Below are 12,833 nucleotides of genomic sequence, written 5' to 3'. Positions count from 1 at the left end.
TTTGGCACCTTTCTCTCCTTTTAAAATGCATGAGTTAAATTACATAATCATATCACCATTTAAAGGAAGAAAAAACAGACTCCGAGGTGTTAGGTCACTTGTCTTAAGTTGACCAGCTTGATCGCACAGCGGTGGCATAAGCAGAACCTGAACTGAACCACCTTATTCTAAGTCTTTGCCACCAACTCCTTACACAACCTTCAATTTGTGTCCTCAAAGCACTTCTGTTCATGTATGCAGTGAGGGGTTGGGCAATCATGTGACATGGGAATGGAGGAGTCTAAAGTGTCAGTCAGAGGTGCTACAATTGGGAGAATATTCTGTGGTGAGGGCTGGGCCCCTTCACTCCTGTTGTCTCCTGTTGTCCAGGAGATGCCGCGAGCTGTGCCCTGCAACCAGCTCAACTCACGGCTGCATGGAGGAGAAACAGGGACATTGCTCCAGGCCCATCTGGCCTTGGCTGCCCTGAAGGTTACCTTGGCTCAGAAAAGTTTGCTGAGTAAATTAATAACATAGGCAAGGGTGTAGAGAGAACTTTTACCTACCTCGTGGAATTATACAATTGAGAAGTCAAACTATTTTAGGACTAAAGGACTATGTACACAAATGTGCCAGTTTATCCTCAGAGAACCTAAGTGGGGACTAATGAACCTGATGGGGTTGCTGCCCTGTGCCAGGCACTGTGCTAGTCTTATTTATCTTTTCAGGCTTTTTTTTTCTTTATTTTTATATTTTTTATAACGAACAGTACTTTATTCCCTTACAGTTCAGGAGACTGAGAAGTCAAGTTTCATTTAAGTGCAATGATCCTGGATGGATTGTAGATCTCATTGAAGGCAGCCACCTCCATGGGCAACACATAGTCCTCAAAGCTGTGATCTGTTCCATCAGCATGTCTGCTCCAGCTTTACTATCTTCACCATATCCTACTGAACCAGTTTAGAAGAGCCCCAGACCAAGTGATCTGCATGAATGGTTCTGATATACTGCTCTAATTTTGCCATCTCTGTCTTATCATTCCAAGGTTTCACATCTAGTATGATGGAAGACTTGGCAGCAAGTGCAGGTTTTCTGTCCTTCTTTGAATCATACTATGCAGGACATTCTTCCCTTAGTCTCTTTGCTTCTTTTACCTTCCTCTTCCTCCTCAGAACCAAAAAGATCAATGTCATCCTCATCTTTTATCATCCGTAGCTCTACTTCCTGTGGTGTCTTCCACATTGGCATGCTATAACTTGCCCAAAGCTTCCTTCACTCCTGATGGGTCGACCTTTTACCTTTTCATAAGATATGATATGAAACAATCAACATAGGGCATGACACAAGTCAGCAGGCGGTGGTCTGGGGACTTCTTCACGTACTCTCACATCTGCTTGTAAAGACATAGACCCCTCAATGTAGCTCTGGCCTGCCAGGTAATCATTGAGCACCAGTGGCCAGGAAGGCTCTTAAGGTCCCCTAAACCTATGCCCTTGTCTGTATCTGGAACTGGATAGCAGCACAGGCAAAGAACTCAAGAGGTCAGCACCCAGCATTAAGGAGAAAGGCTTTATGGAATGTTTGACTCCCATGGGGATTATCCTCAGGGTGCAGCCAAAGAAACTAATAGGACAGAATAAAAAACTTGTCTATCAAATAGCCATGATTCAAATCCAGGGCCTAAATTCACACTCCATGACTTTGCAGAGAAGATTTGACAGCGAACATTTCCCTCGCATTCAGAGCATTCCTCCTAATGACTCTAACATGTGGGTTTTGTAGAGATCGTATCAGTTCCACCACTCCCAGGAACAGTGGAGCAGGCCAGCCATGAATCACAGCAAGGGTGGGAGTGTGTCATGGGGTGTGCAGTCTGTCAACTCCTCAAGCTCTTTCCACAATCAACTGCTCAGAAGGTGCTGAGTCAGAAGTCAGGTCAGGAGCTTGTGGCCTGGAGTTCACCCTTAACCAAACAGTTTTCAGGTCTAGCACAAGCACATGGATTGTCCAAACTCCACAAGTCTGCAAAGCCCAGTTTCAATCATGCAACTGCCCTGCTAGGAGAAGAGACCAACCCAGTGAGGCCCAGTTTGCCAACAAGAAAGAAAGGTGGCCATCTGAACATTGTGAGTTCCCAAACCAGATGACTCCTCATGACCAGGAAGATGACTAGCTGCTGCTTAACAAGCCTCAGCAGTCAAACCCAGTCCCAGGGCACAGGAAGAGCCCTGGTCTGTGAGTGCAGACGGAGGACGTCAGAGCAGCCATGGGGGTGAAGATGGGATCTGCATGGCCTGTGTGACTGGAGCAGCTAGGTACTCTGAGTTTATCTGCCAGCCTACCTCCCAGACTGCCATGGGCTGGTGATCACAGGAGAAAGACACACTCTTTGTCCCCTGCGTGGGCTTTGGTTGCGCTGGTTCCCATTGCCAGAGGGCATAGTAGCTGTCATTTGGGAAAGGTCCAGCAGCTCAGGTTAGGTTGCAGTGGTTCCAAACTGTAGCAGTTAAAGCTTGATGGCCAAATTTTTGTCTGAGTATTTTTTGGGGGTGTCTATTTTTCTTTTTCTTTCTTTCTTTCTTTTTTATAAATTTGTGGTACAATACACAAAACAAATTATACCATTGCTACACTTTTTCACTTTTTTTTTTTTAGCTATAGATGGCAACAGAGTGTATTTTGACATATTATTCATATGCGGAATATAACTTATTCTAATTAGGAGCCTAATTAAAGCTGTCAATCCCTACAACAATTCTGTAGCTCATAATCTCTCCTTTTTCTATAAATGTCAAAAATCCACATTTTTATTTTCATTTCAAATATGAAAGGACATCATGTGGAGTTTCACTGGTCTATTCTAATTAGGAGCCCATTCTACTACATGATATGGTTTCACTGGTCGTGTATTCATATACAAACATAGGAAATTATGTCCAGTTCATGCTACTGTCTTTCCTATTCCCAACCCATTCCCTTCCCTTCACTCCCCTTTAACGAACTGAATGAACTTCTACCCCTCCCCATTGTGTAAGCACCAACATATCAGAGAGAACATTTGGCCTTTAGTTTTTTGGGAATGACTTATTTCACTTAGCAAGATGGCCTCCAGTTCCATCCATTTACCAGCAAATGTCATAATATCATTCTTCTTTATGGATGAGTAATATTCCATTTGTATATATACTGCATTTTCTTTACCCATTCATCTGTTAGGTTGGTTCCCAAGCTTAGCTATTGGGAATTAAGGTGCTATAAACATTGATGTGGCCACAACACCGTAGTATGCTGATGTTAAGTCCTTTGGGTTTATACCGAAGAGTGGAATAAATGGATCAAATGGTAGTTCCATTAAAAGTTTTCTAAAGAATCTCCATACTGCTTTCTAGAGTGGTTGTACCAATTTGCAGTCCCACCAGCAATGTATGAGTATACCTTTTCCCCCACATCTTTGCCAACATTTATTGTTACTTGGATTCTTGAAAATTGCCATTCTGGCTAGAATGAGATGAAATCTCAGTGTAGTTTTAATTTGCATTTCTCTAATTGCTAGAGATGTTGAATTTTTTCATATATTATTGACCATTTGTACCTCTTCTTCTTTGAGGTGTCCATTCAGTTCCCTTGCCTATTTATTGATTGGGGTGTTTGGTATTATGTTTTTTGAGTTCTTTATACATGCTGGAGATGAATGCTCTATCTGAGGTGCAGGTGGCAAAGATTTTCTCCCATTCTGTAGGCTTTTTCTTCATATTCATGATTGTTTCCTTTGCCATAAAGCAGCTTTTTAGTTTGATACCATCCTATTTATTGATTCTTGATTTTACTTCTTGTACTTCAAGAGTCTTATTAAGGAAGTCGGTTCTTAAGCCAACATGATGAAGAATTGGGCCTACGTTTTCTTCTAGTAGGCACAGGGTCTCTGGTCTAATGCCTAGATTCTTGATCCACTTTGAGATGAGTTTTGTGCAGAGTGAGAGATCGGGGTTCAATTTCATTCTGCTACATATGGATTTCTAGGTTTCCCAGCACCATTTGTTAAAGAGGCTATTTCTCCAATGTATGTTTATGGTGCCTTTGTCTAGTATGAGATACCTGTATTTATATGGGTTTGTCTCAGTGTCCTCTATTCTGTACCATTGGTCTTCATGCCTATTTTCAGGCCAATACCATGCCATTTTTGTTCCAATAGCTCTGTAGCATAATTTAAGATCTGGTATTGTGATGGCTGTTGCTTCACTTTTCTCACTGAGGATTGCTTTGGCTATTCTGGGCTTCTTCTTTTTCCAAATAAATTTCATGACTTCTTTTTCTCTTTCTATGAGGAATGACATTGGAATTTTAATAGGAATTGCATTAAATCTGCATAGCACTTTTGGTAGTATGGCCATTGTGACAATATTAATTCTGCCTATCCAAGAACATGAGAAGTCTTTCCATCTTCTAAGGTCTTCTTTAATTCCTTTTTCAGTGTTCTGTAGTTTCATTATAGAGGTCTTTCACCTCTTCTGTTAGATCGATTCCCAAGTATTTTATTTGTTGAGGCTACTGTGAGTGGGACAGTTTTCCTAATTTCTCTTTCAGCTGCTTCATCATTGGCACATGGGAATGCAACTGACTTTAGCGTTAATTTTATATCCTGCTACTTTGCCATTGCAATACTTTAAAGACTATAGCTCAGGGGCTGGGGTGTGGCTCAGTTGTAGAGTGCTTGCCTAGCATGTGTGAGGCACTGGGTTCCATCCTCAGCACCACATAAAAAATAAATAAATAAATAAAATAAGAGGTACTGTGTTCATTGACAACTAAAAATATTTTAAAAATTAAAAATTAAAAAAATAAAGAGTACAGCTCAGTAGTATTAAATGTATTCATGCTATTGTACAACCAATCTCTGAGACGTTTTCATGCTGTAAATCTGAAACTTTGAATCTGTTAAATAGCTCTCCATCCCCTCCCCAGCACCTAGGAACCATTTTGCTTTTCTTCCCCCACATTTTTCAGAAACTCTGTTTCTATGAATTTGACTTAAGTATTTTTAATCCAGCAAAACTCTTTAATTTTCTCATCAGTATACACAACAAATAGTCCATAGAAGGCCCATTTCACATACAGTAGCAAAGACAAATATTATTCATGGGTGGAGTCACAGCCCGCCCTGCCTTAGACAGGCTCATTTTCAACACTCTGACTCCCTGTCCCCTGGTGGCTGGAGAGACCTGTGGACTGGCTGCAGGTGCTGCTGAGGGGCCTGGCAGGAGGCGCTCAGCTCCCAGGGTCCACTCTGCAGCTGCACCAGCCTCCCCATGACGCTCCCTCAATGGAGTGTGATGTGTCAGGAGGCAGTGGGGTGGTGACAAGGAAAGAGGAAGAGAGACCTCTCATGCCAGCCGACACAAACACCCCACAGGACGGGGAGCCCCGAGGACCTGGCTCCCGCCCACCTCTTCCACACTATCGGCCCCTCCCCACTCACTGTCCCAGCACAGCAGGCTTCTTCCTCCTGTGCACACACTCAACACTGCTGAGGGTCAGCAACTCCATGGCTCCCTCCACGTGGACACCTGCACAGCAGCTCCATCCCCATGCTCAGCCCTCATCTCAACACCTTGCTTTGAAAAAGACTGTCCTCAGCAACTGCCTCAATTTCAGCTTCACCAGAAACCATTTGCTGAGACAAGCATTGGGTACAAGTGACTTCTTTGGGAGATGATCCCAGGACCATGGTGAGGGAGTGGGAAGAGGTCAGAAAAGGCAGGTCAGTACAGGAACAGGTAACCATGGGGCAACCAGGTCCTAGACACCAACCAGGTCATGGAACAAGTCACCCTGTGGGCACGGGGACACTGAAGGGAATGTGCCTCCCAAGTCCCACCAATGGTGATGCAGTGCCACCTTAGAGTACTTCATGGGGCTGCATGTTTGCTTTGTGAGTTATCACGCATGAGCACTTTACGAGAGCCAAAAGTCGTGAGGACCGAGGAGGCTAGGTGCACACTCACCAACTCCTGTCCATCTTTGTAGAGAGCCAACTGTGGGGACACTCTGGTCTGCTGGGGGTGGGGGTGCAGGGAAAGCCCTTAGGCAAGGAGACCCAGGAAGGCCTCTGCACAAAGGGTCACTGTCCCAAGGGGACAGACAGGACAGGAGGGCCCTGCAGATCTGCCATGCCATTCCCTGGTGTCACACCTCTCTGTGCCTTTCTCTGAGTCCCAGGGGCCTAAGTTGCTGGGTCCTCACTGTCCCTGGGATGCAGGTGTCACTAACATCCTGTTTGCCCACCAACAAAGTTACACACAGGCAGTGAAGGAACTTGCCCAGAGCTAGAGGCAGAGTAGGGCTAATCCTACCACTGAAGCCCTTTCTTTAAGGAAACGGAACACCACGATGAAGAGGTTAGCGGTTCAAGTCTTACACAATACCCCCTGCATGGCACAAGGCACCAGTGGGGGACCCATGAAAGGAGAGAAGACTTAAATGCTCTTAATGACAGGTTTGGGTTAGTACAAGAAAGAGGTGCAAGGAGCCAGGGACAGGTTGCCAGTTTAGGTTCCAGAGAGCAGTTTGTTAGTCTGCAGGAACAGTGCTTCACTTCAGTTTTCTGTTGCTAAAGTAACCTGCCAAAATTCACAGAAAGAGAGCAAAGAGGTGTACAGGTCATCCAGAATCCCACCGCTGCAAGACCACCACTCCGAATGCTTTTGCAACATTCGCCTCGAAGCTTTTCACAGGTCAGATAGGTTGGGGTGATTTTTTTTCTTTTTAACACAGGGCCTCACTGTTTTGCCATCTGGCCCTGCATATCTGAGCTCAAGCCATCTTCCTGCCTCAGTCTCCTGCTTAGCTGGGACCACACTTGTGCCCCACTGCCCTCCACTCAGGTGGGGTGATTTCTGTCATCAAAGTGGGCTGTGAAGCAGGTCTTACTGAAACCCCTCTCCTGTCCCTCCCAGAAGCCCGCCCTGACTGTAAAATCACCATCTCATGAGGTGAAAGGGCACCAAGGTGGAAAGCTCTGGACAGATGCCCACGGCGGGATCCCCTCCCAGCTGTGCCCCTTTCCCTTAGCCTTCCTCCCGGCCGCTTCATCGAACCACATAAAAAATACTGGTACCTGGCCCACCTTGTGCTTGGGTGAGTGCAGCTCCCTGACCTTCCTTTCAAACCTGTCACAGGCCTGAGTGGTGGTCTGTAACTAGGGCTCTGTCCTCCTCACTGTACTGGAGACGTCCCCATGCTGGGACGTTGCCACTGTCTGCCCAGTATTCAAGGTCTTGGCTCCGGTGGGTCCCAGTGAAAGATGGTGGCTGAATGCCACATGAGTCAGACACCTTGGCATTACTGTATCCGAGGGAGATATAAACCCCTCAGCTTCGCTAGCTTTTACTTGTTTTACTGACAATTTTAGCGGTCACGTGACTCATCAATGTACTCTCATTAAGTTTGGCTACAGAAAACACTTCTGATGTATTGGTGGTCATGAAGGTAATGATTGCCCGAGTTGTTTCTCAGGAACTTGGAAGTAGCTCAAGTCATTTGAAACCACTCAGTCCTCAAGTAGGTGCCCACAGAGTCGCTTTTGAAGTCAGAGGACTGAAAACTCCATCCTCAGAGCCCACGAGGTGTCCAGATGCCGTCTTCTGTTCACGTGTCCAAGGAAGAGGGCCGAACTTATTACGCATGTGCAGAACACATTCCCCACCGCCAGTCACCTTTCTTCTCAATGCAGACCATCCTGCTACTACATCCACAAATACCCAAAACTTTATTTTCAGGGAGGTGTTTATGAACCCTGGGGCTCCCGTCTTTTCAGTTTTTTCACGTTTGATCACCTGGTGAATAAACCCTTTCTCTTTGCAAAATTTGTTCCTTCAGGGTATAGCTCGCTGCACAGCAGGCACTCCCAGCCTCCTTAGGTAACATTACTGTAACAAATGCCTGAGATACATCAACTTGAATAAAGGAAAGTGTATTTTGAGAGTGTTGGATATTTCAGTCCTCCACCGATTTGCACCATTGCTTTGGCCTGTGCTCCACAATACATCATGTGGGAGGGGCTCCAGGCGCTAGGTGCCCATTCACCTCACAGTCGCCCACCCACCGCCTTCCCCATGAGAAAGGAGAAAGGAAGGGGTGGAGTCCCACAATCCCCTTTGAGGGCCTGTTCCCAGAGACCTAACCTTCCCACTGGGCCCCACACTTTATGGTTCCACTACCTCCCAAAGGTGCCTTGGGATGGAGAACGTACCTCTAAAACATGGGTTTTGGGGGACTTTTAGATCCATACCTGTGACTGCGTGAAATGGCTAGAGGTTAGCCCTTGCTGTTCCCTCTGCCCTGTACACTCTTAGCCCCCAAAGCTGCATGACTTCTTCCACTTCCTTCAGATATCATCTTACCAGAGACCTGTCCTGACCAATCTCTGTAAAATAACCTCCACTACTTACACAGTCAGCCCTTTGCAAAGCTTTATCCTACTTTTTCTACCTTTCTGGTACCACTTTTAAAATTGTGTGTGTGTGTGTGTGTGCACCTGCATGTGCACACGTATCTACATATGGATATATTGACTCACCCTTCTCTCCCCTCCCACAAGGAAGGGACTTTGGTTTGGCACATAGCTCAATTGCCACCAACGAGCTCAGGTGCCAGTCAATAAATATTTGAACAAATTAATGAAATCTCTCCTCCCACTAACAATAATGTCCTTCCAGTTTCTAATTTCAAGGTACAGGTGGACTATGAACTGCAAATTACCATACTGTTCCCTGATGCTAATTTAATAATCATTAGAATCACCTGCAATGAGCACTGCTTGATTTTTAATCTGCCACCCCAAAGCATTCCAGGTTCCAGGGGAAAACAAACACAGAATTCTTTGAGATTGAGACTTTAAATAATTCCTAAGTAGTTTTTTCCTCCAGGTTTATTACATGCTAAGCAGAAGTAAGGAGGGTTCCTGGAATTTGTTCCTTATCCATTGAGTCTTAATCACACAATGCTCCCTATTCAGACCAATCACCATTGCTACCTGATTTCAAACTTCAAAATGTCTCAATCCAGCCCTTCTGTGAGTTGGAGGGTGGAGCGGGTGTTCTATGTGAAGAACACAGGAGGAAATTTTAATATTTGTGTGCTGACTCACCAAACAGCCAGCTGATTGCATGCGGCTGCAGGGCAAGGAAAAGCAGAAGGCAGAAAAGGCGCAAAGTGTGGAGACAAAGGTGTCTGTTTTTAGATTTTCTCTGTACCTCTATCAAGTCTCAGACGCATTTCGTGTTGAGATGGAGGTGAGCACAAATGCTTGTTTAAATTGCACATACCGTGAAGGTGGATTCATTTGCTCAGTGAGTCACGGTTGGCTGGAATCCAAGGCCTGGCATTTGCTTTCTGCTAGCTGAACTGAAGCTGTCAGCTGCTCACATGAAACCAACCAGACAATTCAGAACATAATCACTTCTGCCTCAGCCAATTATTTCAGTAGAAAGCAATGCCTAACTTTTGAAAAAATTTTATTGTGAAATATAAATACAGAAAAGGATACAAAATACATATGTACAACTTAGAAGATAATAATAAAGTGAACCCCATTTGCCTATCATGGGTTAAGAAAAAGAACAAGTACTTTCAAATGAAGACCCCTGGGTACACTCCAATCACATGTCTCTTCCCACCCGACACAGGTGACCATTGTCCGGACCTTGGTGTTACTTCCTTGCATGTCTTCTTAATTATCTTCCTTATAAGCAAATCTCCAAAAAAATTGTTGAGTTTTGAGAAGCTGAGCAGGCAGCATAGACCTATCTTGGTGGAGGAAGGACAACTGTGCCCTGCTAAGTGCAAGCTCCCAGCAGATGAGCTGCACAGAGGTGGGGGTTTCAGCTCTTCTCAGGTCTCCAGAGGCCCCTTGGGGAGGGGGAACAGGGAGGGTATGAATGAGGTGCTGCTTGTTCAGTAAAAATGTGATCAAAGGGCAATGGCTGCTGTGGATTTTTTGCCTTGACTCAAAACAGTGGCAGTGGACTGAAGCTGACATGCCTGGAAGGGACATCCGTGTCCCCAGGTGAGAAGCAGGATGTGTAGTGGGCTGGGTACACCTGGCATTTTGTCTTCACCTAGGCAGCTGTTTGCTCTGCAGTCATAATTTGAGTTATATGTCCTCTGAGTCTGCACCAGCTGCCCTCTGCTGAGAGCATAGCCATTCTCTCCCTGGCTCCTCTAACCCCTCTGGAGATGACGCCCTTTCCCCTTGGTTGACTTCCTCATTTCCATGGGACACATCCTTGCATAGTTTCCTGAGAATGGGTGGAAGGATGTAGACAGACAAGGCTACTAGAGGCTATCAGCTGGGGTTCTGGCTGCCCCAGAGCAGTCACTGAGGGCCTTTGGACTTAGCACAAACCATCAGAGTGGATGGAGTCTAAGAAAACTAGAAGAGTCAAGAATTGATTCTGGATGAACTTAGGCCAGCCCTGGCCTGCTCTTGGGGTGCCCTCAGGGAGACAGGAATGGGAAACCTGCAGGCCCTGCAGTACAGGCACGGATACAGGGAGTCCATCCAACACTGGTTGCAAGAGTCCAGGACTAGAATCTGGACATTACGCCTGGGCAGGGGGCTCCCCAGCAGGAACGTTGGGTGGTCTTGTAAGCCGTTTCTGAGGCTAAAAACACTGAAAATAGGAGAGGCAGCAATTCCACACCACTGCTCCCCACCTGGCAATCTTCTCCTGCCCACTGGTTAACAGGACACTGCGCTCTGGCAGACACGTCCATGAGGTCTGAGGGGAGCATCAGGAACCACACCCCATGTGTCTGGTTTCATCATGGGTACTGCCCACTTGCTCCTTTGGGAGGACAGCAAAACAAAAGCAATCTAAATTGATGACTACACCCGCTCTAGCCACCCCTGTCCTGAGCTCCAGGGCAGGTTATTGTTGGGCCTTGGGTTAGGATCCTTATCTCTAAACTGTAAGGGTGGGTCTTCTGGGATTTTTCCTGTCATGGGACATGAGAATCTCCCAAGGAGACTGAAAAAGCTGAGTCTGAACTGCCCCAGCTGGAGACTATGATACAAGGCTCTGCAGCAGGGTCCAGGGAGTGTAGTTTTGAACCCTAGTTGAATCCTGTATCATCCAGTTGAGACAGATGTTTAAGGCCTTTTGTGGCATTACAATTCAATCATTAGCTTAAAGAGATAACAAGGAGATAACCATGGGTAATATTTTGCAAAATAAACTCCAATGATAACATTACTTGGGGCATACAGTCTTGTGAAAGAAATATTCATTGTTCTCTAGAATTCAACTGGATTAAAAACTACAAAGCCAGCCCTGGCTACTGACTATGCCTGAAAAGAGATGTGAGCACTTGCTGCCATCCCTAGGGTTCAAGACTTGCCCATTTTCTTAAATCTTTCACTCCTGAGACTGAACAATAGGATTAGGCTATTTCTTCACCTTCCGCCTTCCACCCTACACATTTAAAAATAACTTGTTTAAAATACATATGGGGGGCTGGGGTTGTGGCTCAGTGGTAGAGCACTCACCTTGAATGTGTGAGGCATTGGGTTCAATTCTCAGCACTGTATATAAATAAATAAAAATAAATGTCCATCAACAACCAAAATGAATTTTTTAAAATACATACGGATAAGAGAGGGGTGTGCTGGGGAATAATATTGGCCAAATTATATTGTTATATTGTGCATTGTGTGCATGTACAAATATGTAACAACAAATCCCATCAGTATGTACAACTATAATGTGCCAATTAAAAAAAAAGAGAGAAAGGAAGAACTTCTGGATAATTTTGCATGTAGTGGTTTGTATAAAACCTGTGGGGTATGATGGCCCTTTTAAGAAAGCCTACAGTAAATATTCACATTATTCTTCAAAAATAAAATAAAACAATATGGATTAAGTGATACCTTGTCAGGATATGCTTCCAAACAAGCCAGGAAGGGGAATAATGAGGAAGGAAGAGATGGAACAGGAGCAGGTGTGAGGTGATCACTGGTGAAGCTGGGTGACGAGGCACACAGGCTAAAGCTGACATTTCTATATTTGATCTTTTATTCTTTTGGGCACTGGGGATTGAACCCAGGGGTGCTTAACCACTGAGCCACATCCCTAACCCTTATTATTTTTTATTTTGAGATAGGGTCTTGCCAAGTTACCAGGGTCTTGCGAAGTTGCTGAGACTGGCTTTGAACTCGCCATCCTCCTGCTTCAGACTCCTAAGTCTCTGGGATTACAGGAGTGTGCCACCACACCCAACTGCAATTGATCATTTTTGACCCACAATAATGTAAGTTTCATGTGGTTTAAATAGCAGAGCAGTGTTTTATATATATGTGAAAACATGTGTTAAATCATGCATTCAGTTTTGGTGTATTAGTAAGTTAATGTTCACAAATGCACTTCCTCTTTTCCTCCATCATGTGCTCCCAGGCAACAAGGTCTGTGACATTTTGTCTGTTAAACCACAAGATGTTTCAAGCCAGAGCCATGGAAGTTGCCAAATTAAAGTGGGCATAAATGTTATTGTTAATATACGAATCTGAGCTAGACAACAAACGGAGGCAAATAATAAAGGATTTGGGAATTTGTTACTTTAATGTGAAGTTCTTAGAAAACTGAGACTTTTAAAAGATCAGAAATGAGGTAGGTGCTCAAAAAGTGCTTGTTGAATTGATTTGCTTTGGATCTCCTTTTCAAACAGGCCTTTTTAATTTGAAGAACAGGTGTCCTGCCTCCCGTGGAACAGCATTTTGATAGCTACCTGAAGTCGGCTATTTTCTCACTCGGTATCTCCCCGAACCTTCTATTACCACGAACTCATTTAATTTTCTGCAA

At 44.8% G+C, this 12,833-nt stretch overlaps 1 pseudogene; it reads right to left on the bottom strand.

The window, feature by feature from the left end:
* Positions 1–790: 790 nt before the first annotated feature.
* Positions 791–9,252, bottom strand: LOC124961387 (elongation factor 1-beta-like; annotated as a pseudogene).
* Between the last annotated feature and the right edge of the window lie 3,581 nt (positions 9,253–12,833).

Source organism: Sciurus carolinensis, chromosome 12, assembly GCF_902686445.1.
Source record: "Sciurus carolinensis chromosome 12, mSciCar1.2, whole genome shotgun sequence".
Taxonomy (NCBI): Eukaryota; Metazoa; Chordata; class Mammalia; order Rodentia; family Sciuridae; genus Sciurus; species Sciurus carolinensis.
Note: the sequence above shows the minus strand (reverse complement) of the source record. Positions and strands in the feature narration are given on the sequence as shown.